Genomic DNA, 22,045 nt, shown 5'->3' with positions numbered 1-22,045 from the left:
ACAAAACAAAAAAAAAGGCGCACATGCACTCAGCTTGCATTCTCCACTCTTAAACAACTCAGAATCCCCTGACTAAGAACTAGTGCCACAGCAATGGACAAGTTTCCCACCTCAATGTAATAAAGATAACCCTAGGTCATGTTTTATAGGTGAACATAGATATATATAGAAACACACCTCTAACACCTCTAATCAGAAATTTCATGACATTCATAGATAATTAATTTTCTTATTGCTCATTATGTATTCAATTTCATATTACCAGCCCTAATTTTAATTTTGGAGTTGTTATGTTAAAATGTGTGCATAGCTTGACATAAGCCTGTTGGGAATTGGTTCTAAGGCTTTGAATTAATCCAGTCCCCCAAATCGGGACCCTGAGTGTCCAAACGCTGAAGGTCCTTGTCCCTAATTGGTTTTTGGTCGATCAATAAAGAACCAACAGCCAATGGCTGGGCAGGTAGACTGAGGCGGGACTTGGAGTCAAGGAACCGCGAGAGAGGGAGAGGGCAGAGAGCGCCATGATAGGAAAGAAGGAAGACCGGACCTAAAGGCCCACCGCCATGTGAGAATCAGGGAAAGTGGCCACACAGGCCACTTCCACAGCTGTGTTTGGGGTAGCAGAGATGAAATGTAGATTTTAAACGATGTTTTAAACAGTAGTACCAGAGGGGAGTGTTTGCTACCAGGGGAAGCATTAGAACTGCCCAGCATTTGAGCTAGTCAAGGCATATTAAAAGTAACTGGTGTGTGTGTGTGTGTGTGTGTGTGTGTGTGTGTGTGTGTGTGTGTGTGTGTGTGTGTGAGGGTGCAGTGAGCACATGCAATCTTCTGGGAGCAAAGTAACTGGTGTGTGTGTGTGTGTGTGTGTGTGTGTGTGTGTGTGTGAGGGTGCAGCGAGCACATGCAATCTTCTGGGAGCAAAGTAGTTAGCCAAACTACTGCTATTCATGCCTGTTTGTGGTCCTAGAATTTAAGAAGGGGGCGGGGCTTGAAAAGTTAGAGTCAATGTTGTGTGTGTGTGGGGGGGAGGGGACTTGAAAAGTTAGAGTCAGTGCTGTGTGTGTGTGTGTGTGTGGGTGTATGTATGTGTAGTACCCGCCTATAATCCCAGCACTCAAGAGGCAGAGGCAGAGGGAGGCAGGTCTCTGAATTCAAGGCCAGTCTGGTTTACACAGTTTGTTCCAGGTCAGCCAGAGCTAAACAAACCATCTTGAAAACCCTAAAGAAAAAAGAAAAAAAAGAAAAATTTGAGGTCAGTTTGAAAACCCTGTTTCAAAAAAGATTAGAAAAAAAAAAAGTAAACAAAGGCTGGGGGTGTAGTTTGGTTGGTACAGTGCTGGCCAGCAGCCAGTGTCCTGGATTCAACTTATCTTTTGGTTGCCAAAACCAGGCATGGTGAAACATACCTCTAAGCAGCACCCACAGATGTGGGAAGAACAGAAGTTCAAGGTCACTAGAGTTAGGACTCCCAACTTCATCCATTGAGAAGCTCATTTCATAAAGCTGCTGATTTGAGGTCAAGTTGAGCAAGCAAGGGTTAACTACCCCGCACTGGGCAGCTTTTGAAGGAGGATTATTGCTTTTAGTTTGGGTGTTTTTTGATTCTTTGATGTTTTTGTAGCGGGGGTGGGGATGGGGTAGGGAGTTATAAGGAACTTTTTTTTTCATCCTAAGCTATCTATAACTCATGGCAATGATTATACCTTTGTAAACAGAAATGAAACACATTTTTTCTTTGCTTGATCCTTTCCAAATTCAGAAATTCTGATTGAATATTCTTATTTCCATGGTAATCTTATTATTTGCACAAGTTCAGTATGAGCATGTCCTCTTTGCGACAGAATATAACAGGAAAGTGGTAGAAACATCAGATATGACCACATGGTTATAATAACTTACTGCAGAACTGGATGAGGTGACCTTAGGTTAGGGTCGCCTCCCTTAGCACCTCCCCGACAATGCACCCAACTGGGATCAGAAAGGTTAAGAGAGTTTGAACGCGTATTCAGGGGAAGGCCGGTGTATCTTTTGTACCAACTAGGAAAAGAGCACAGAAGCATCCAAGGGAAAGAACTAGTCCCAAGCCTTGTTCTGGTATAGCTTCCTAGTGTCAAGGGGCTTTGTGTGTTGTAGTTGTGTGTGTTATGCACACAAAGGCCAGAAGACTACATACAGAAGTCAGTTCTCTCTTTGTACTGAGCTCAGCTCATCAGGCTTCGTGGCAAACATCTTCAACCACTGAGCCAAGCCTCTGGTTCCACATTCTTTTTATGAATGAGCCTGAAACTCACATATCCGACTGTGTTGGCTGGCTAGGCGGGTCCAGGGATCCTCCTGGGTCTGCCCTGCGAGAACTGGGATTACATGCTATCTTGCCCAACTTATAGAAAGATGCTGGGGATCCCAGTTTAGGGTCTCACGTTTACATAGCAAGAACTTTACCCCATTGAGCCATCTCCCTAGCTTCTTAGGAAGCTTTTAAAAAGATATAATCTGAATCCGCATGGAAAATACCAGCCAAGGAAACTCTAAATGCCAATGTGGTTCTTTACCGGTCAGTTTTATTGATGTAGTGACCAGGACAGATCTAATTAGACCAGATTTATTTTGCAAACAGAATATCAGAGTAGAGTAACCACAGAGAAAGTTTATGTGTCCCTGGGCTGCAATGGGTCTTCCTGCTTTGAACAGGGGAGAGATGGACAGAGGTTTGCTCCTGGACTGAACTTCATATTTGGGCTTTTTGTCAAGTTCTCCTCTTTAGCAGGCTGTTCCCAGGTTCCTAACCTGCACTCATTGTTCCAAGAATAAAGCTGAGTCATTTAGAGGCAATCTGACTATCTAATTAAATTCCTCCTTCTGTCCTTTTGGCACCTGATAACTATGGCCCATCTTCCACAAGAATCTTACTGAGTCAGTTTAACTAGGATCCCTTGTTGTAATTTTCCATTCTCTGGCCTTTCTGTTCACATAAGCCCTCACTCTTTGGTTATGAATCCTGCTCTTGTTGTGTTTGGAGGAGAGCCCAGTCTTCTCCCACTTGTAATAATCTTGACACCTTTCACAGTGGTTCTGAACAAAGTCTTCCTTACACTTAGCATGTGTCAATATTTTCTTTAGCAGTACTTTGGGTCCCTAACCTGCTACTCAGCACTCAGTCCATCATGTTCTATGCTAACCCCTGTGACTTCCCCAGGGCAGGAAAGTGACAAGTTTCTGTGCAAGGGAGCTCGAGGTAACTGGTTCAGGATGGAGAGGGCACTTCAGAGGCCTCAAAAGCATGCGCAGTTAGAGGACTTCAGTAGCTTTAAACTCCCTCGAGGGTCAATGGCAGTCAGGCAAAATAGAGGAGCCTGAAGTGGAAGAACAAAAATGGAACAAGGCGTTTGTTCTGGAGGACATAAGGTAGTTTTCTGAGACATTTCCAGAAGTATTCAAAGGGAGATTTAATGGGAAACCATTATGCAAAAGAGTCTGTAATATATTTTAGTTTTAAAAAGTACCGAGCATGACACCTATCAATTACACCATCTGCAAAGGTGAATGATAGTTGTCATTACTATTACAAAATGCAAAGAGAAACAAACAAACAAACCAAAAACAAGCCAGCTACTCCTGTTAAGTACTCCAAACACCAAGCAGAAATGCTTCTGGGAATTAGCAATTGTCAAAGAGTAGACAAACTGAGCTTCACTCTTTATGAAAATGAAAAACTTCTTCTTTATATGCACTAGGAAAATGTTCTACCACAGAGCTATAAAGCCAGCCCCAAACTTGAAAATTTTATGCATCAAAGGAAAAAGGCAGCCTATAGAATGGGGGAGAATATTTTCAGGACACGTGTCTGGTAATGGGTGCATTTTTAGACTATATAAAATGAATAAGAGGAGGGACAGGGAGTTCATGTTTAGTGGTTGAGATCTCGGGACAGTTGATGAAAGGCTCCAGAGTATTCTGGAGATGAATGATAGTGATGACTGCATCAATGTGAATGTCCTTAATGCCATCAAAAATTGGTTATAATGGCAAATTTTATGCTACATATGTTTTACTACAATAAAAATGCCAGGAAAATCTAACTGCTCCAAATCCTGAATTTATTAACCCTATAAATTAGGAGATGGTTATTGAACTACAAATGGATTTGTCAATTTTTAAAATGATTTCCTTTAAATTGAATTCTCTCCTAGAGCTTTATTGTCTCTTCACAAACCATTAAACACTTGTTAAAGTGTTCAGAGAGGGCTGAGATGGAGGAGGAAGTGAAAAAAAAACAAACAAACATATGAGGGACCTTCCCCAAATGATGTCTGTTAGCAGACTTCTTGAGTATTCTATTTATATAGATTTCACAAGTGTTTTATTTGAGAAGAAAAATCCCTAGATCTTACATAGCACAATGAACTTCTTATGCCTGTCATCTAGGTTTATTAATTTTTAACAAAGCGTATTACTTTAAAAAGCTATCTATTTACTATTGGGGGAAGGCGGAGGTCAAAGGACAACTTGCACAAGTCTGGTCTCTCCTGCTATGTGGGTTCTGGAGACAGGAATTCAGGCAGGTTGTCAAGCCTAGCAGTAAAGGTCTGTCTGCACTGAGCCATCTTACCTGCCTTGTTTTGTTACTTTTGATGACCTATTTTAGACATCATGATTCTATAGGCCTAAGTATAACTTCAATTATGTATCTTCAACAATGACTTTATGGCCATGAAATCAATTCAGGAAATTTAACATGTATACAACTCTATCCAATGTATATACAGATTTCCCATCTCCCCTTTTACTGTAGTTTATAGAAAAAGCAATTCTCTTCCATATCTAAACCAAGGAATATGCATTACATTTAGTTTCTGTATTCTTTAATCTCTTGTACAGAACCTCAACCTTTCATGACAGGTTGAACAATTTTGAATCATACAGGCTGTCATGGTTTGTATATATTTGGACCAGGGAGTGGTACTATTTGGAGGTGTGGCCTTGTTGGAGTAGGTGTGTCACTGTGGGCATGGGCTTTAGGACCCTCATCCTAGCTGCCTGGAAGTCAGTCTTCCACTAGCAGCATTCAGGTGAAGATGTAGAACTCTCAGCTCCACTTGCACCATGCCTGCCTGGATGCTGCCATGCTCCTGCCTTGGTGATAGTGGACTGAACCTGTAAACCAGCCCCAATTAAATGTTGTCCTTATAAGAGTTACCTTGGTCATAGTGTCTGTTCACGGCCGTAAAACCCTAACTAAGACACAGGCCAATTACAGAATGTCTCTTTTTGGTGTGTGCAGTGTTGAAGTTTGAAGCACAGGCCTAATGCTTGTTAGACAAGCACTCTACCACTGAGCTACATCAACAGCTCAGCGTGTCTCTCATGCTGATGGCCTCATTGTTTTTTTATGACCCAGTGCATTGGGGTGAGCAGATCACACAGGTACCAAGGAGTCTCTTTCAGAGCTTAGCATCAGGGAACTCAACGTTGGTTTGTCCATTCTATTTCAGCTGAGCTAGTGTCTGGCAGTTGCTCACAACCCCCATCAAGTTACCACCTTTTTCTTTGTAATTGTAATTTGCAAAGAAATATTTGCAAGATTGAGTAATAGACTGCACAACGTGTTTTAGCTTTCACTGAGCATTCTGCCTGAACTGGTTTTTTAAAGTTATGAAATGATAAATTTCCAATGTTCTCATTTCTTTGATAATTATTTTAAAGACTTTCATTCTTAATTCTGTATGTATGCCTGTATGTGCACGTGTGTACCTATGTATCTGTATGGTTATGTGCACATGAATTCAGGTGTCCAGGGAGAAGAGGCCAGAGACCTTGGCTCCCTGGAGCTGAAGTGGGAGGTGGCTGTCAGCTGCTGTTGGAAGGTGAGAGGAACTCTGCTTGAGTCCTTTCTTTGCAAGAGCAGCATGAGCTCTTAACCACAGAGCCACCTTTCCAGTCCCTCTAATTTTTTTAAAAAAATTTATTCTTATTGTGTGTGTGTGTGTGTGTGTGTGCACGTGTGTGTGCGCGCGCGTGCGTGTGCGTGCGTGCACACAGAGGCCAGAGGATCACTTTGTGAAGTCAGTTCTCTCTACCTTTTTGTGGGCTCTGGGGACTGAACTCAAGTTGTTGGGATTTGGTGACAAGTGCTTTATCCACTGAGCCCTCTCACCTGCCCTTAAATGTTATTTTAAATGACATCAAATGGTTACATTCTTTATATAACAGGCATACCAGAATAAACATGTCCTATTGATGTTAATATGCAAAAGTATGCCATTTTTTTTAATCTCTGTTTCCAAATGGACAAGTATTCCATTTTATTTCCAAAAGTAGAGATTTCTTTTAGATACAGTCATGTGGATTAAACTACTTGACTGAAGCCATGTCTCCAAGATACATACCTAGAGGGTAAAGGGAATGTTTTAAAGGAGGGTGATTATGAATATCCAAGCTGAAAATAAACACTGATTGCTAACAACAAAAGATTACTGAGAAAAAAAAATGAGTTGGTTTTCAGTACTTAACTCTTTAAAGTTATGTTAAGAATTAGTTTAAGGGCCCAGAGAGATGGCTTAGTAACTGGTTAAAAGTACTTATTGGCCTCACAGAGGACTGGTTTCCTTCTCATCATGATGGCTCACAACCATCTGTAACTTCACTTCCCTGAGGCCTCTCCTGGCTTCTGCAAACTCCAGCAGACACATAGCGCACATACAAAAGATAAAATAAATACATATTTTTGAAAGGCCCTAGGACTGTTAAATGACTTACACTTTCTTAAACCTTCATTCATCTCTTATACTTTTATTGTGAGGGCTGAGCTGCAGGAAGACACAAGGCATTCAGCGTATGCAGCTCCCGTGGCTGGTTGTCACCCTGGTGCGGTCCTACCACCCACATGCACCTCCTACCTCCAGCCTCTGGCTAACTGCACTCAGACAAAATTCATGTCATTCTTCTGCAGTGTCATCATGTCTGTGCTCAGTTTATCCTGGGCTTGAGGGAAGTCTTGGGAAGTCAGGTGATCGCTGCCTAGATCAGCCATGTGACCCCAGTAGTTAGTGCTGATGGGTTAGCCCACAACAGTTGCTACTTTTCCAGTTCAACCCTCCCAGTTACTGCAGACTCCTTCCACTAGAAAATTCTATCTTGTGAGGTCTCAGATATGGCCACTGTCTTGTACTGACCTATATCTTCACTGTAGAAGAGCACCATCAGCAAATCCTTTCTTATAAACACTCCTCTAACACATACATTTCCAAAACATTTAGGGACAAATTTCAATATGATTAAAAAGGGGAGGAGGAAGGGTTAGAATACCATGTCAGCCCTGGGGGTCTTAACATCAATTGTTAAAACGTTTAAAATGGGGAGCAATGAAGTTGATGTCTGGCCTTCATTTGTGAGAATGTGCATGTCAGTAGCCCACATGCAGCGGTGCACACACATGAATACATAAACACAGACACAAATGACAAAGAAATACCATTAAAATGGGGTAAATAATTGCAATTCTTTTCAGTTGTTTTAATCAGGTTAGTTTTTTTCCTTTAAATATTTGAGTGTGCTAAATATTTTTTTTCCTGTTGCATATCCATGAGGGCTGCCTACACACTGGCCCAGAGAACTGAGAGGTCATTACTCACATAAAGGCAGGCTATAGTAATTGCATATAATAAACTTGAAACATCTTCAGAAGCTGACCCTGCAAGAAAAAACTTATTAAGGAAAACCTCTTACCTCAGTAGTTCTAAACCCTGATTCTGTGCAATAAACACCTGGGGCATCTGAAACAGTTAGTTCCTGGCACTGCTTTGACACACTACACTAGCGACCAGGGAGTTTGGCCTAGCATGGCCAGGATGCAGAAACCCTCAGATTCTAGTGTGCAACTAGTTTTCCTCTGCCTCTTTCTCTTCCTCCTCTTCTTCCTCTTCTTTCTCTTCCTTCTCCTCCTCTTCCTCCCCTCCTCGTCCCCCTCTTCCTCCTCCCTCTTCCCCCTCCTCTTCCTCCAAATCGGTTCTTACGTACCCCAAGCTTGTCTAAAATTTTCTCTGGGCCTTCCAAGTGCTGGGATTACAGCTGTGCACCATCACAGCCAGTTTCTATGGTGCTAAGGGTCAGCCCATGCTGGGCAAGCACTCTATCAACTAGCCACATTCCCAGTCCTCACAAGCGCTTCTTTTTCCGACATAAATACACATTGCTTTCTTACCCAGAGTCCTTGGGTTTCTTTCCTGCAGCTGGTTCCACCTGCCCTACCTCTCCTACTCTCGGGGTTCTTCCTGTAGGGCACACGTAAAATAAATGTTTCCATTTCTCCCGTTTCCTCTGCTACAAAGAGCCCCTTCCATCTTAAGAATTACGGTGCAGTAAATGAGACAACAAAACACATGCTGCAAAACTATAAATATTATGAAGATTTTGGTTAATTTTTCCAATGCCTGTTGTTTATTGGACTTGCTATGTTCCTCGCCCCCTACCCCCGTTCTTTGACAGTTTTAGGGAGGGTTCTTGGCCTTTCTGTTATTTTTGTTTTGCAGACCTTAAGTTCACTAAACGCCTCTATCTCTAGTAAAAGTCCCCAAACCCCACATCTGATTTTCTTCTTAGAGGTCCTGAGAATTTCACCAAGGCAAATGTGTCAATGCATGTATTGATTTGCATATGTATGCATGTACATACACATATGCTAGTTATACATAGCAAGGCATTCAGCTGCTTTCAGACTCCAGAGGAAGTCGTTTATGTAATCTTAAACTTCTCAGTTTTGGGCAGGAAAAAAAAATCACCTCATAGATCCCTGCTGCTGTGTGCTGAAAATGAAAACATGTAAAAAGATGAGATAAATATGGAGTTAAAAAATTAACCAATGGGATACAAGTTTAAACTTATTAAACTTGTTCTGAGATATGACCAGCAGTGGTTAAATTAGAACTGGAAGAAAGTGAAGACAGAGAAATAAGTAACGATAGTGGTAAATTGCTCAGTAGCTGCAGTGTTTCTCAGAATGCTTCTAAGTCTCAACATGAATATTTTAATACCATAAAGTAAAACTTACAGGTAAGCCAGTATCATGAACTCATCCCTGAATATGAAACATAATCAGAACATCCAATTTTAGCAGTTTATATTTATTTAAGTGAAAATGTTGGAGAACTATAATTCTTTAAAATCCAAAGTAGAGAGGTGGGTTTCTCAAAAATGTTTTTTTTTTTTTTAAAAAGGACTGACTTTTATTTATGTGTCTGTGTACTGTTCATCTGTGTGTCTGTGCATCTGTGTGTCGGTCGTCACGTGAATCTTGGTGCCTGTAGAAGCTAGAAGTGAGCATTGCATTCCCTGGAGCCAGAGCCTCAGGTGGCGGAGAGCTGCCCTGCACGGTTCTCTGGAAGAACAGCAAGGGGTCTAACTGCTGAGCCGTGTTTCCTCCCCAATTTTAAAAGCTCAATTAATTTATTGTTGTATGTGTTTGTGTGTGTATATATGTACGTATATATGCCCATAGATTGGCACACATGTGGGGACCCTGTTCTTTCCTCTACCATGTGGGTCTCAGGCCGCCAAGCCTGATAGAAAGCACCTTACTCACTTAGCCATTTCACGACCCCAGCATCTTAACACAGGGATTGATTGAATCAAATAATTCCCATCTTTCACTAGACCAAAGTACTGTTGCTCTAGCCACAAGGAAAATCCTGGGCAGCACTAGTTACTGTCAAGGGAAGATCGGCTGTCCCCACTGAGGGCACCTTGCTGGATTCAGGTGATCAGCTGATGAACGTGAGGGGACAGACAGGAGCGTTGAGCAGTCTCGGTACTGAGTCATTTTTCATCTAACATGCAAAGAGCAAAACAAACAGCAAAGTACACCTAAGCTGTCCATGTTTCTGCTAAGACGAGAGAGTGACTTACACGTAGCTCAGCACTCACTTGGTGCAGTATAAAGTGACTGCAACCAAACAATGGGACGTGCCTGTTGTAGGAGTCTGCAGTTGGCCTGGGTAAATCCTGGATTCCCAGGTTTTTAAGTCCCTTCTATCCTGTTAAAGCCTCCGTCTCGTTTGATCATTCTGAGTTTACACACCAGTTTGCTATGGACATGGACTTGTTTCTTGTTTCATTTTTCTAGGACCATGCTGCATTGACATATTTCCTGGTGGCTGACTTGTTCTCGTGGAATTAAATGCTAGGAATCCAGAAGCTGAATGCGGATCTAATATGCTCTCTAAAATTAAAGAAAAGGTTGGCGTCAGACTTAATCAGTGTAAAGGTACACAATAAATTTTGAGTAACTTATAGTGTAAAAGTTAGGGCTGGGTAGCTCAATTGATAACTCATCTAATGCATAAGCCGAAGGACCTGGGTTCAGATCCCAGGCACCCACATTTAAAAAAAAAAAAAGGCTGGGAAGGGTCTTGTGTGTCTGTAAGCCTAGTTGGGGATATCAGCAGAGATATTAGCCAGTCAGTCCAGCCAATCAGTGAGCATCGAGTTCACACAAAAGACCCCACCTCAAAAGATGGTTTTGGCTTCCACACCCATGCGTGCACACATGCATAAGCAGCTGAATTCTCATGTGCATACAAACATACATACTACATACGTACAAGTAGATAAAGAAAGGAGTTAAAACAAACCCCAGACACCAAGAAATAAAGTCACTGGCAGGAAGCGCAGGGATCCCTGTTAGTGGCTTGCCACTATGCCTGGTCTCTGATATTTACCCCCATCTCCAAGGGAGTTCAGGATCATCTTTCCCACACTCGTCTTAAGGTCCTTGACCTTTCTAGCCATGCTTATCTTCCTTTAAAGGCCTCAGTTGCATGAGCAATGTCAATTTTCATTTGAGAAAGTCTACCTGAAGGGTGCTCTGCTTCTCTCCAGCAGGACCATGCAGAGCTCAGACAGGGACCTTGGAATCATTCTTTAGCTTCTGGGTGATGTGACAGTCCCCTGATCTAGGACAGTCCTGGCTTTCTATCCATTGCTGGGTCCTTTGAACATAAAGCGTGCAGAGGCGTTTGATGATAGATGGGCTTCTGCAGAGACGAAGCTGGCACCACACCAACAGGGTTCAGTCGTAATAAATAGCATCAAATGCAGTGGTCTTGTGCACCAGGAGAGGCCGAAGCTTGTTTAAGCCATCGACTCAAAAGATAGCTTTTAAGCTTTCCCAGTCAATGCGGCAGTGACCAACTCAAACTTTTGACACCTTCTGGGTATCTGACGAAGGCATGAGGAAAGAACCATTTTCCAGTTTGATTATTTTATTCTAAAAGGGGGGTTATTGTGCCCATGACTTATCTACCTTCAATAATTGCTAACTTTTTTGCTAGTGTAAGGGAAGGGAATGCTAATACAAGAGAGCTACTGTCATTCAGACTGTCAGAGTGAAAATAGGACAAGCTGACTTATAAACTGTATAGAGGGCTAACAGGATGGCAGTCCACTCCTTGGCAGTTGATTTCAGTTGGCTTTGCACCTAATCTTGGTCTACGCTATGAAGTGCTATGGAATGGTAGGGAGAGTTTTCAGTTGTAGCAACAGCTAAGTATCTCTTTGGCTGTGAGTTTTCTGACACCCCTTCTAGGAGAGTGACCCAGTCTGTCTTCCAAGACAGCTGCGGGACTCTAAATTCAAAAGATTATAGTAAGCACAAGAGGGATAGGAAAGGAAGTCTTCTCCTAGAGGCATTCTGGGATGGGAAGGATCCAGAATCTGACCTTGGAGGTTTTAGTTGCAGTTGACTATGTGTCTGGTGACCATTAAGAGAACAAGCAGCCACTGCCAAAGTTAAGAGCTTTATAAAATAGAAGCTAAAACCAAGCAAGACAAAGAGCTGTGGAAGGAAACTACACAGAGTCTCAAAGCATATTAAAGCAGGGAAGATTAAGGCTCAACAAAGGTGAATGGCTTAAACTGAAACTGAACCCCACAATGTGTAAGATGGACCGTCATAGGAGATAGAGGAACAAACATGTTTACCAGCAGAAGGAAAGCAAGAGATGTAGCTAAGTGAGTTGCATGGTCACCTACCATGCACAAAAGCCTTGGTTTGATCTCCAAACCCCATAAAACTGGACATGGAAGCACATTCCCAAACTCCCAGCTCTTAGAGGTAGAAGTAGGAGAATCAGAAATTTAGGGTCATCGTTGGCTACATAGTAAGTTGGAGGCCAAGCTGTGCTATGAGAGCCATTGCTAAACAAAAAAATGAGAAGCAGAAGCATTCCAGCAGGCTCAGGAGGGGAACCTTCTACTGTAAAAAGTGAGCCAGTGTAAACCAGTTTCTATAATAAATTGTTGCATAAAAGAAAATATGGGCTCATAGGAATTAAAAAAAAAATAGGCAACTGTACAGAAAACTCTTGACCAGATGTCTTGTGAAGACATCTAAAACTACTAGAAATGCTTTGTGTTCCAATACAAAGGAACTATTGATACTTTTTTAGGTGTATTAATAATATGGTGATTAAACCTTTACTAAAAAAGGTTTTGTTAGAAATGTTGACAAAGCTGGTGTTGGTGGCACACACCTTTAATCCCAGCGCTTGGGAGGCAAAGGAAGGTGGATCTCTGAGTTCAAGGCCAGCCAGGTCTTGCTCTACAGAGCAAGTTCCAGAATAGTCAGGGCTACACAAAGAAACACTGTCTTGAAAAATGAAAACAGAAAAACCAAAACAAAACAAAATTTGACAGAATATCTGAAAAATAACATAACATTTAAGACACCCCAGTAAGGATGAAGAAGAAGAAGGAAAAGCAGGAACAAAAGGGGAAGAAAGGAAAATGTCTTAGGTAGTGTTAAGCGACAGTGCCTAGAGTCACCTGAGAGGCAGGTGTGGTCCTATTCGTTTTCACCTGACCATCCTACGTAAAAGACAGGCTCAAGACAAGCAGCCATGATGCAGACCACAGGGCCAGGGCAATTTCAAAAAGGAATAGATGTCTTCTAGAACATAAGGTTCTAATTCAGGGGTTCTCAGCCTGTGAGTCACACCTCCTTTGGGAGTCACAAACCAAATATTTACATTACAATTCATAACAATAGCAAGGCTACAGTTACGAGGTAGTAATGAAAATAATTTTATGCTTGGGGCGTCACCACAACATGAGGACCTGTATTGGAAAGGTCTCAACTTTACAAAGGTTGAGAACCACTGTAGCAAACATGTGGAAGATGCTGGGAATAAGCATAGATGTGGTAGATAAAAGGTAGGCCCCGTGGATCCTCAGATCTACATGCGTGCAATCTTCCTTTGCTCTGAGAAATCTGACACACTTGAGTCTTTCTTTGAGTCTTGCTCCATCCTTGAGGACCCATGAGCAGAGAGACACGTCTAACAGCCACACCTGGGTGCCTACCACTCCGCTCACAAATCAAAATTTAACCCAGCAGTCCCCTTCCTCACTAACCTGACACTCCTCACTTCACTGGAAGCCATGCTCTGTGCTCTTGTGCCATGGTTTTTTCACCTTTAAATGTTACATAAGTAGGCTCCTGTAGTGTGATGTCCTTCCATCAGCTCTGCCTGTGGCATTCACCCGCAGCCTGGTCGCTGTGTTCTTTCTGGTGCCGAAGAGTGTTTATTGTGTGCTCTCTGCTTCTCACTGCCATTGTTTTCCATCTGTGCAATCCCAAAAACAGTGATTACGTTTCTGCATCGTCCTTTGCTGCACCTATAGGTGTGCATGTGTTGAGCACACGTGGAAGGCATTTGTATCAATGAGACCCAACAGTTACAGAGCACAGGCATGTTTTCTCCATCTCTGTAATGCCAGGGCTTTCTAGTACCTGGTACTTAAACAGATACTCAGTGAGTCTTTGCTAAATGAATGAACGAACAGATGATTGGCGTGGGTTTTCCTTCAGGACCTAATACCGTGTCATTCACATTCCTGCATTTTTCAGTGTGCTGAAGTCTTTCTCTTTACAAATCTGTCAATTTCCTTTGCGGGAGCTCGATCATGGAGCTCTTCTGCATCAGGTGATTGATGTCCTGCAGGTACTTCAAGCAACATCATGCATATCAAACCTGCCCTCTGCCTGGACTGTTCACAGCTGCCTTTTTGCTAGCTGAACTGCCTGACACTTTGGCTCAAAGTCTCATTTATCACTGAGGGCTCATACCTCCGTTATCTGAGCACCTTCCGCAGCATCCTGCACCATCTCTAGACTTCCTGGAATTGTCTATGGGTACAGCACTCGCTCTTGTAAGTTGGTTACATAAACATCAAAGAATGAACTTTAAACTAAAATTTCTGACTTTTATCTCTTTGCAGTGTAGGCATAGGACAAAAGAGAGCATTTTGGAAGACTATATTTACATGAAATTGGAAATGCTACAGACAAGCTGCAGATGCTGATACAAAGTCAGAAGACACGGTTGTCAGTGTTGGGATGCTGCCTTATTCTGCTCTCTCTCCTTTAGAAGATGTACAGTTTACATTGTGGGTAGCATTCATTAATGAGGGCGATGGAAACTTGAAGAAAGCACTGCAAGCTCTTCTCTGTGTTTCACTCACTGGCCAAGTAGCTAACCAGCTAGGTTTTCAGGCTCCCGCGTGTCTCAAGATGATGTGGCTCCTTCCAGTAGCAACCATCCTGAGCAGAGACCTTTGCAATAATTTAAAAATTAGAAGTGATATAGAGCTTACTACACTTTTTTTTTTTTTTTTGCTGAAGATTAAAGATCTTCATGAAGGCACTGGCTCAAAAGACATCAACCCCAAGCCTTTCGAAGGATGTGCACTCGAGATTGCCATACTTGATGGTGTGTCCAATTAACTTAGAAATACCCTTGACATTTCTCATCCGTGAAGAAAGGCTTGGGGTGACAGTTTTCATGGTGCGGGCACTCACGGTGCCTAATTTGCTTTTTCCTTGTTTTCAAGCCTGAAAGGGAAATAGCCCCGGCCTTCAGCTCTGGAGCGAAATGCTCTTCTTACATGTATACAGCCACTGTCTGAACCATTGTACTTGACTTCCCCTCCATCCCCCTTTTACCAAATGTCCTTTTGATAGCTCATTTAAAAACTTCTTCTCCTTAAGCTTGGGGGTGCAGAGCAGCTCAGTGATGGAGTGCTCACCCATCACAAGCAAAGCTCCTCGGCCATTCCCCGCTCCCCGCCCCCTCCCCAGCCCCTGTGCACACACCAAAGGAAACACAACCACAAAAGAGACATTTCTGATCTGAGAGGCCTCCTCCAGTTGGCTTTTGGAAGGCGAAGGTGCTACCTACCTACGCCGACAAAGCTCTTCCCAGTTATCCTTCAGATGACTGTGGTTACAATCAGAAGAAGAAAAAGTAAAATAAACTTTAAAGGGGAGCCATCCAAACCATTTAAATCAGCACCATAAAGCTATTTTAGAAAGCCAGCTTTCTATATTTTAATGCTTTCCATGTCTGAGGCATCTCTCCAGACTTTGGTGCTATAATTGTAACACCATCTTGACACTTCTACTTTTAAGCCACGAAGTTTTTTTGCCTTTTCCTTTTACAAAGGAAAAAGAAAAAATGGAGCCAAGTGACCGTAGTGCACACGCTGACTCAGGTAGCGGTGGCTGGAGAGAGAGGTCTGTGCTGAACAGTACATCTGTGGCTTGGGCTTCTTGGTTGTCTGTGGCACAGGGTAAGAGCCAGGGAACTGAAGAACGAAGAGTGGTCTCATCCTGACCAGGTCTGCAGGACTCTACATGCAGGGAGAAGGCAGCAGACACTTCTTGTGGGGAAACAGGAAGGGTCTTAGGTGGCAACTGCTGTTTTCCGTGTGCCGTGTTAGGAAATGGCCGGATCTTTCTAATGATGCTGGTGGATGTCATCTTAGATGCTCTCCTTCTCCAGCCGTGAGCAGATGCTCTGCGCAGAGCACAACCCCTGTGATCACGTTGTACCGTGACTTCATGGCTGCCTCTCCATTTATGGTTTCTGACTGTCTAGCTTGAGAGGAGTGTGTGTTTGGATGAGTCACCCCAAATGACCTTTTCATTGGCACAGAAGTACCAAGGAAGGAGCGGCCTGGCTCCCCAGGCTGGCCTCAAACTCACAATGGAGCTGTGCGGCCGGGCTCAAATTCGCTATGGAGCTGTGGCCTAGGTTCTTGAAGAATGGTTGAGTCAAGATGGAAATGGACATCTTAAAGTCCACCGTAGGAAAAAAAGAGCTGCAGTAAACAGAACACAGGGAGATGTGTAGAAGAGAAAGAAAAAGAGAATTGTACTTGCAGAAGGACTTCTATACCAGAACTGCATTCTAACAAATATTCGAACAAGTATTCCCTTGGAGTCCTCAGCAAGCAGTATGCAGCAGGCGGAGAGTGCCAAGTCTGCAAAGCTTCGAAGTTGGCTCCCAAATGCTCCAACTGTAAGTAACGGGCGTCCACTTTGACCCTCCCCCCTCTTTCTCTTTAGAGCTACTTAGAACGTGGATGCAAGCTGGAACTTGGAAGTTGTCTTGGGGATAAAAGTTAAACATGGATAACAGTTAAAGAGGTAGACTCTTGCGTCAGTCCTGACATGTAAGTCACTGACAGGTGAGAACCTGGAGATGTCTTCTTCTTTTGTAGTAGTAGTAGTAGTAGTAGTGGTAGTAGTGGTAGTGGTAGTGGTAGTGGTAGTAGTAGTAGTAGTAGTAGTAGTAGTAATAATAATAATAATAATAATAATAATAATAATAATAATAATGATAATAATAATAATAATGTGATCTTATTAGACCACTGCTTGGGGGTCTTACTTACAAACAAAGCTACTCTATCTGAGATCTGCACCTCTGAGCAGCATCAATGACATTTTCTCCCCTGCATCTCATACCTGCTCTGTTCTCCCTTTCTGTGACTCACTGATGCTCTTTAAGGATGAGCTTGTTCAGGCCGGGCGGTGGTGGCGCACGCCTTTAATCCCAGCACTTGGGAGGCAGAGGCAGGTGGATTTCTAAGTTCGAAGCCAGCCTGGTCTACAGAGTGAGTTCCAGGACAGCCAAGGTGACACAGAGAAACCCTGTCTCGAAAGAAAAAAAAAAAAAGGATGAGCTTGTTCCCTTTCCAGGAAAACACCTACCTGTTACAGCACCTGCTTTGCCAGCTCCCTGGATTTTCTGCTACACCCTTGCTCAGAACAGTAAGTACTGGTTCATCCTGAGGTACAAGGGAGGGACCCCAGTCACCTGTGTGCTTCCTGAAGAGAGTCCATCTTCTCCTAGGTCACTTACTCCTCTAGCAGGTCAGAGGCAGGGCTGGCCACCCCCTGGCTCCCTGCTGCACCAGCGCTGGGAGAAGGCATGCCTACTGTGTATTTACTGGAGACATTGTATTTACTCAAAGGCTCTTTCCTTGAGAAAGAGTCACTGTCTTAGTAAGTTCAAAGAGCTGTCTAATGCCAAGCTATTTCCTTCTGGGTTATTCTTGCACAAATATTGTGTGGGACAACTGTGTGCATGTGCCAACAAACTTTAATCCTCTCTTTCTCCTCTCTTTCTCCTCTCTCTCTCTCTCTCTCTCTCTCTCTCTCTCTCTCTGTATGTGTGTACACATACACATACAATAAACACAGTTGCATGAAGTCCCAGGACCTATGTGTGTCTATATATACAGTAAGATATACTGAAATGGATGGATTTTAAAGTTTTCCACAGGGTCTAAGAAATTCTGTCCCACTTTCCCTTTATAGACACTTTCTGTGACTGCTCAAGTTAAAATGGGCGTCCGTCTAGCATCATGACCTTCAGTTATGCCATCATTACTTGGAAATGCTCCATTCACATCATGCTCTCTTCTGATCCACACGTTCACAGGAGAGATCACCCCTACACTGCTGCATCCACACAACCCAAGGGTTCCTGGCCTGAAAGTCACTTGTTAGCGAATGGAATGACTGGCCATTTTATACGCTATGAATATTTTAATGACACAAATACAGAACACTATTATTCACAGTCACTGAGAACTTTGGTAAGTTTTGGGGTTCTCTTGTCAAGAAGTTGGCTGTCTTTAAGCCTTCCTCTCTTCATATTTACTACTGAAATATCTAAAGTGTACAGGAAAAGAAAACAGAAGAGGGGAAATGCTACAGAAGTATCAGTGTAGAAATAAAGAAACCAGACATTGGATTCTTTGTTTTAATGATTATGTGCATTGAAAACATACCCACTCACAGACACATAGAAACACACACACACACACACAGTTTTAAAATTAAAATATGCCTTTAAAAATAAATTATTTTATTTTATTTTTGTTGTTGTTGTTTTGAGATACGGTCTCATGTATCCCAGGCTGGCTTGGAACTTGCCAAACAACTGAAGAAGGCCTTGAACTTTGATCCTCTTACTTCACATCCCTATTGCTAAGATTACAGGTGATACAAAAGCCAGGTGTGTGTAGTGCTGGGATCAAACCCAGGACTCCATCCCTGTTTGCAAAGGAACAATTATCAACTGAGGTATGCCCCTTTATTTTACCTTTTGAGGCAGTCTCACTATGACTTATATTACTTTTGAGGCACAGGATGGCTCTGTCTAGAGATCCTCCTGCCTCCGCCTCTAGGATGATGGCATTGGAAGTCCACTAGACTGGTTCACAAGCACCATTTAAAATTATACTCAGAAGGCCACTAATTAGGGACTCTGTCATCCAGGTGTTCAGTTGTCTTGTGTGGTGTGTCCTCCAGGGACACTCCTTGTTTTGTTCTGTTGTTGAACTTGCACGAGACTACATAAGAACAAGCTAGTCAAACTCCTTGCATAGACGGCGAGGCACACTCCAGACTCCAGCCCTTACCGAGGAGCTATTGGCAGCACATAGTTGTTGGAGAGATAATCATTCTTTGTTGAGGATATAGCAGCTGGTGGATTTCCCACCTCCAGTGCATGGCCTCCTTCCCATGGTCTCCCTCCCATCCGTGTGCACTGGGCAACACTAACTGGAATTGGTTGTAGGGGTTGGGGGTGGGGGGGAAGACAGGGAGAAGGACCTGCTGGAGGAAGCATAGGGTAGCTGGAGAGGGGAGATGGGGTTATATATGGTTGCAGTTCATTGCATACACGTAGAGTTCTCAAGCATAAACATTTAAAATAGTATAGGCAAAAAAGGTTTTTGAAGGTGACTATGCATGCGTGTATGTGTCTATCTGTCTGTCTGTGAGTGGATGTGTGCATGTGAGTGTGCAGGTGCTCTCAGGAGCCAGAAGAGGCACATGATATAGAGCTGGAGTTACAGAAAGTTGTAAGCAGCCTGGAACGGTACCACACACAGAACTTATCCTCTGCAAAAGAAGCAAGTGCACGTAATTTCTGAGCCATCTCTCAACCTCCTAGGAAGCTCTGGCTTTATATACGTCCTCTAACCTCCTCTAAGTGTCCCAGTTAACTAGCAACTTTTCCCTTATCATCCATTGGTATTTCTTCTGGGGCCAGAAGGAATCCTGTTCCAGGGCTCTCGCTGTCTGGGTGGACACTGGATCATAAGTATATGAGTGGATCTCTTTCCTTAGAAGCTGTAGTCACTCCTTTGAAAGGAGTTTTAGCTTGGTTTCATGTAAATCTTCTGTTCAGGCTTCATAGGAGGAGGTATTAAAAAGGAAAAGCAGAAAGGAATGTTCAGTCATGAGTATTGCTGCAGCTTGCTAAATGCCAGTGATATTACCCTCTTCATAAGCAGAAGAGAGATGTGCCCACAACATTTGCAGCATGTAACATGTGTCCTGGAAATGTTAGAAGGTGTAAAAATAAAGAGGAATGGAATACAGACTATGGGAGGAAATAAGATGCAGGGGGAAAAAAAAAGATTCATCTTTTGTATATGGGTGTAGTGTCTCTGTGTGTGCATCATGTTAGTGCAGTGACCACAGAGGCCAAAAGAGGGTGTTGGATCCCCACAGAACCAGAGCTACAGGAGCCTATGAGATGCCCAGTATAGATGTTTAGAGCTTGTGAGGGAGTAGCAAGTCACCAGTGAATGTCAGTCTAAAGAATGAATAAAATCCTTGAATGTGTATTGTCCACATAGGCTGAGCCATGTCAAGGACCAGCTGCCTCCTACCAATGGGAAACTGGCAAAGCCTTCATTGGTCCAAGAAGGAATGTTTATAAGTGATTGGCCAGCATGTGTGATTGCACACACTGCAGCTTCCTCTTCCAGGACATTACAGACTGCTTGCCTACAGACCGCCTACCCAGACTAGCTAGCCCCTACCTCGGGCTGCACTGAGATTCCTGTTCTTTCCATTAATCGGTGCCTCTCCACCATATGTGCGCAGCCCACCTGACCCAGCTTTTCTGTGCCCACATGTCTGTTTTTATCTTTTCTTTATTCCCTATGCATCCCTAGTCAGATTTCCAGGACCATGCCACAGCAGATGTAGCAAGAACTGAACTTGGGTCCTCCTGTAAGAACAGTAAGTGCTATTAACTACCTGTCATCTCTCACCTCAGAATAGATTCATAAAAATTAATGCTTTGGTCATTTGATCATTTTATAAAATGTAGTAGAATGCAAATCATAATTTGTCGGCTGGGGAGGTAAGTGTTTTCTTAATTTTGTATTTTGTGATCAGGTCTCACTAAGTTGCCCAGGCTAGCCCCAAACTTGTGATACTCCTGCCTCTATATCCCCAGTGCTGTGATTATGGATCTGTGCATCAAATTCCAGAGACAGTAACTTTTTTCCTTTTCTTTTTCTTTTCTTTTCAGAGATAGGATTGAACTTGCTATGTAGACCAGGCTGGACTTGAACTAACAAAGATCTACTTGGCTCTGCCTTCTGAGTGCTGAGAACAAAGGCCTATGTCACAGGAAGGATTTTTTTAAATAGAATAGAGAACACTTATAATATGTCCATAGACTTAGGATACTTGGCCCCAAGTTAGAACTTCTCAACATACTGATTTTTTTTTTCAGTGCTGGGAATCAAACCAAGATTGTGTCCTAGGTTGCTCTGGATCCCACCCAGTTAATGGTGTGAGGCATTACAGTGTACTGAGACTGGTAACAACAACAACAACAGCAACAGTTCCAACAAACTGTCTTCAAGTGGAGAAGATGAATGTATGAATTCAGGAATTAAAGTTTTGTTCATTGCTATGTCTTAGTCTATCTGTTGATTTGCTTGTGTGATAATGCTTGGTAACATGGATATATAAGAAACATTGAACTAGAGTACCTGCTTTAAACTTTCTCATGCATTCTTTGGGAGTGAAATCATGCATTGTCCTGCCTAGTGGCAGAGTAAAAAGAATAAGGAGACAGCTAGCACATAAGTCTGCAACAGTGCGCTATGAAAGCGGCCACTTTGCAACCAGAGATTGTGATTCATCTTGACCTTGACATGCCTGAAGTCTTTAACAGCCTACTAAAGCCAAGCTTTGGTTTCACTAGCTTTAAAAGAGATTAATACTCTTATAAAATTGTCAAAATTAGCATATTTGAAAACATCTTGGTCTTCTTGAAGCTCATGGGTACTCAAAAAAATCAAATGTTTCCGGGCTACCTGTCTAGGAAGCAAGCCCATGGCTGAACAGTGCATGCAAAACATTCTGACTTAAAATAACTACCACTTTTGCATTCATTGAAAGAAAAACTGAAGCAAAATTAAGACTCAACTTACCATGGGGTGCAAAACTGAAAATGATTTTATGTCTTAGAAGTCAACAGAGGCTAGATGCTGAATTCAAAGACTTCTTAGATATTTTATATTACTTTGCTTCTTTTAAGAAACATTTATTTTGCTGGGCAGTGGTGGCACACGCCTTTAGTCCCAGCACTTGGGAGGCAGAGGCAGGTGGATTTCTGAGTTCGAGGCCAGCCTGGTCTACAGAATGAGTTCCAGGACAGCCAGGACTACACAGAGAAACCCTCGAAGAACAAAAACACAACCAACCAAACGAAAGAAAGAAAGAAAGAAAGAAAGAAAGAAAGAAAGAAAGAAAGAAAGAAAGAGAGAGAGAAAGAAAGAGACATTTACTTCTTTTTCTGTGTGAGTGTAGTACACATGTGTGGTGTGTATGGTCATATGTTTATTTGGATGTGTGTACTGCCCAGAGGATCCCACTGGGTATCCT

The 22,045-nt window shown here is 42.8% G+C and overlaps 2 long non-coding RNA genes across 4 annotated transcripts; both read left to right on the top strand.

The window, feature by feature from the left end:
- The first annotated feature begins 485 nt into the window (after positions 1 to 485).
- LOC116094818 lies at positions 486 to 18,176 on the top strand. 3 transcript variants are annotated; one of them, XR_004120333.1, is made up of 4 exons: positions 486 to 565; positions 10,121 to 10,261; positions 14,275 to 16,355; positions 17,039 to 18,176. It is a non-coding gene; the product is annotated as an uncharacterized LOC116094818 (long non-coding RNA). The 3 variants fall into 3 exon arrangements; XR_004120331.1 differs by lacking the exon at positions 17,039 to 18,176 and having other exon boundaries at positions 14,275 to 16,465; XR_004120332.1 differs by lacking the exons at positions 486 to 565; positions 17,039 to 18,176 and adding an exon at positions 1,209 to 1,255 and having other exon boundaries at positions 14,275 to 16,465.
- A 1,718-nt stretch (positions 18,177 to 19,894) lies between these two features.
- LOC116094819 lies at positions 19,895 to 21,068 on the top strand. Its single transcript, XR_004120334.1, has 2 exons — positions 19,895 to 20,383; positions 20,886 to 21,068. It is a non-coding gene; the product is annotated as an uncharacterized LOC116094819 (long non-coding RNA).
- Positions 21,069 to 22,045: the final 977 nt, after the last annotated feature.

The sequence above is a fragment of the Mastomys coucha genome, unplaced genomic scaffold (assembly GCF_008632895.1).
Source record: "Mastomys coucha isolate ucsf_1 unplaced genomic scaffold, UCSF_Mcou_1 pScaffold17, whole genome shotgun sequence".
Taxonomy (NCBI): Eukaryota; Metazoa; Chordata; class Mammalia; order Rodentia; family Muridae; genus Mastomys; species Mastomys coucha.
The sequence above is the reverse complement of the archived record's forward strand: the minus strand, read 5'-3'. Positions and strand labels throughout refer to the sequence as shown.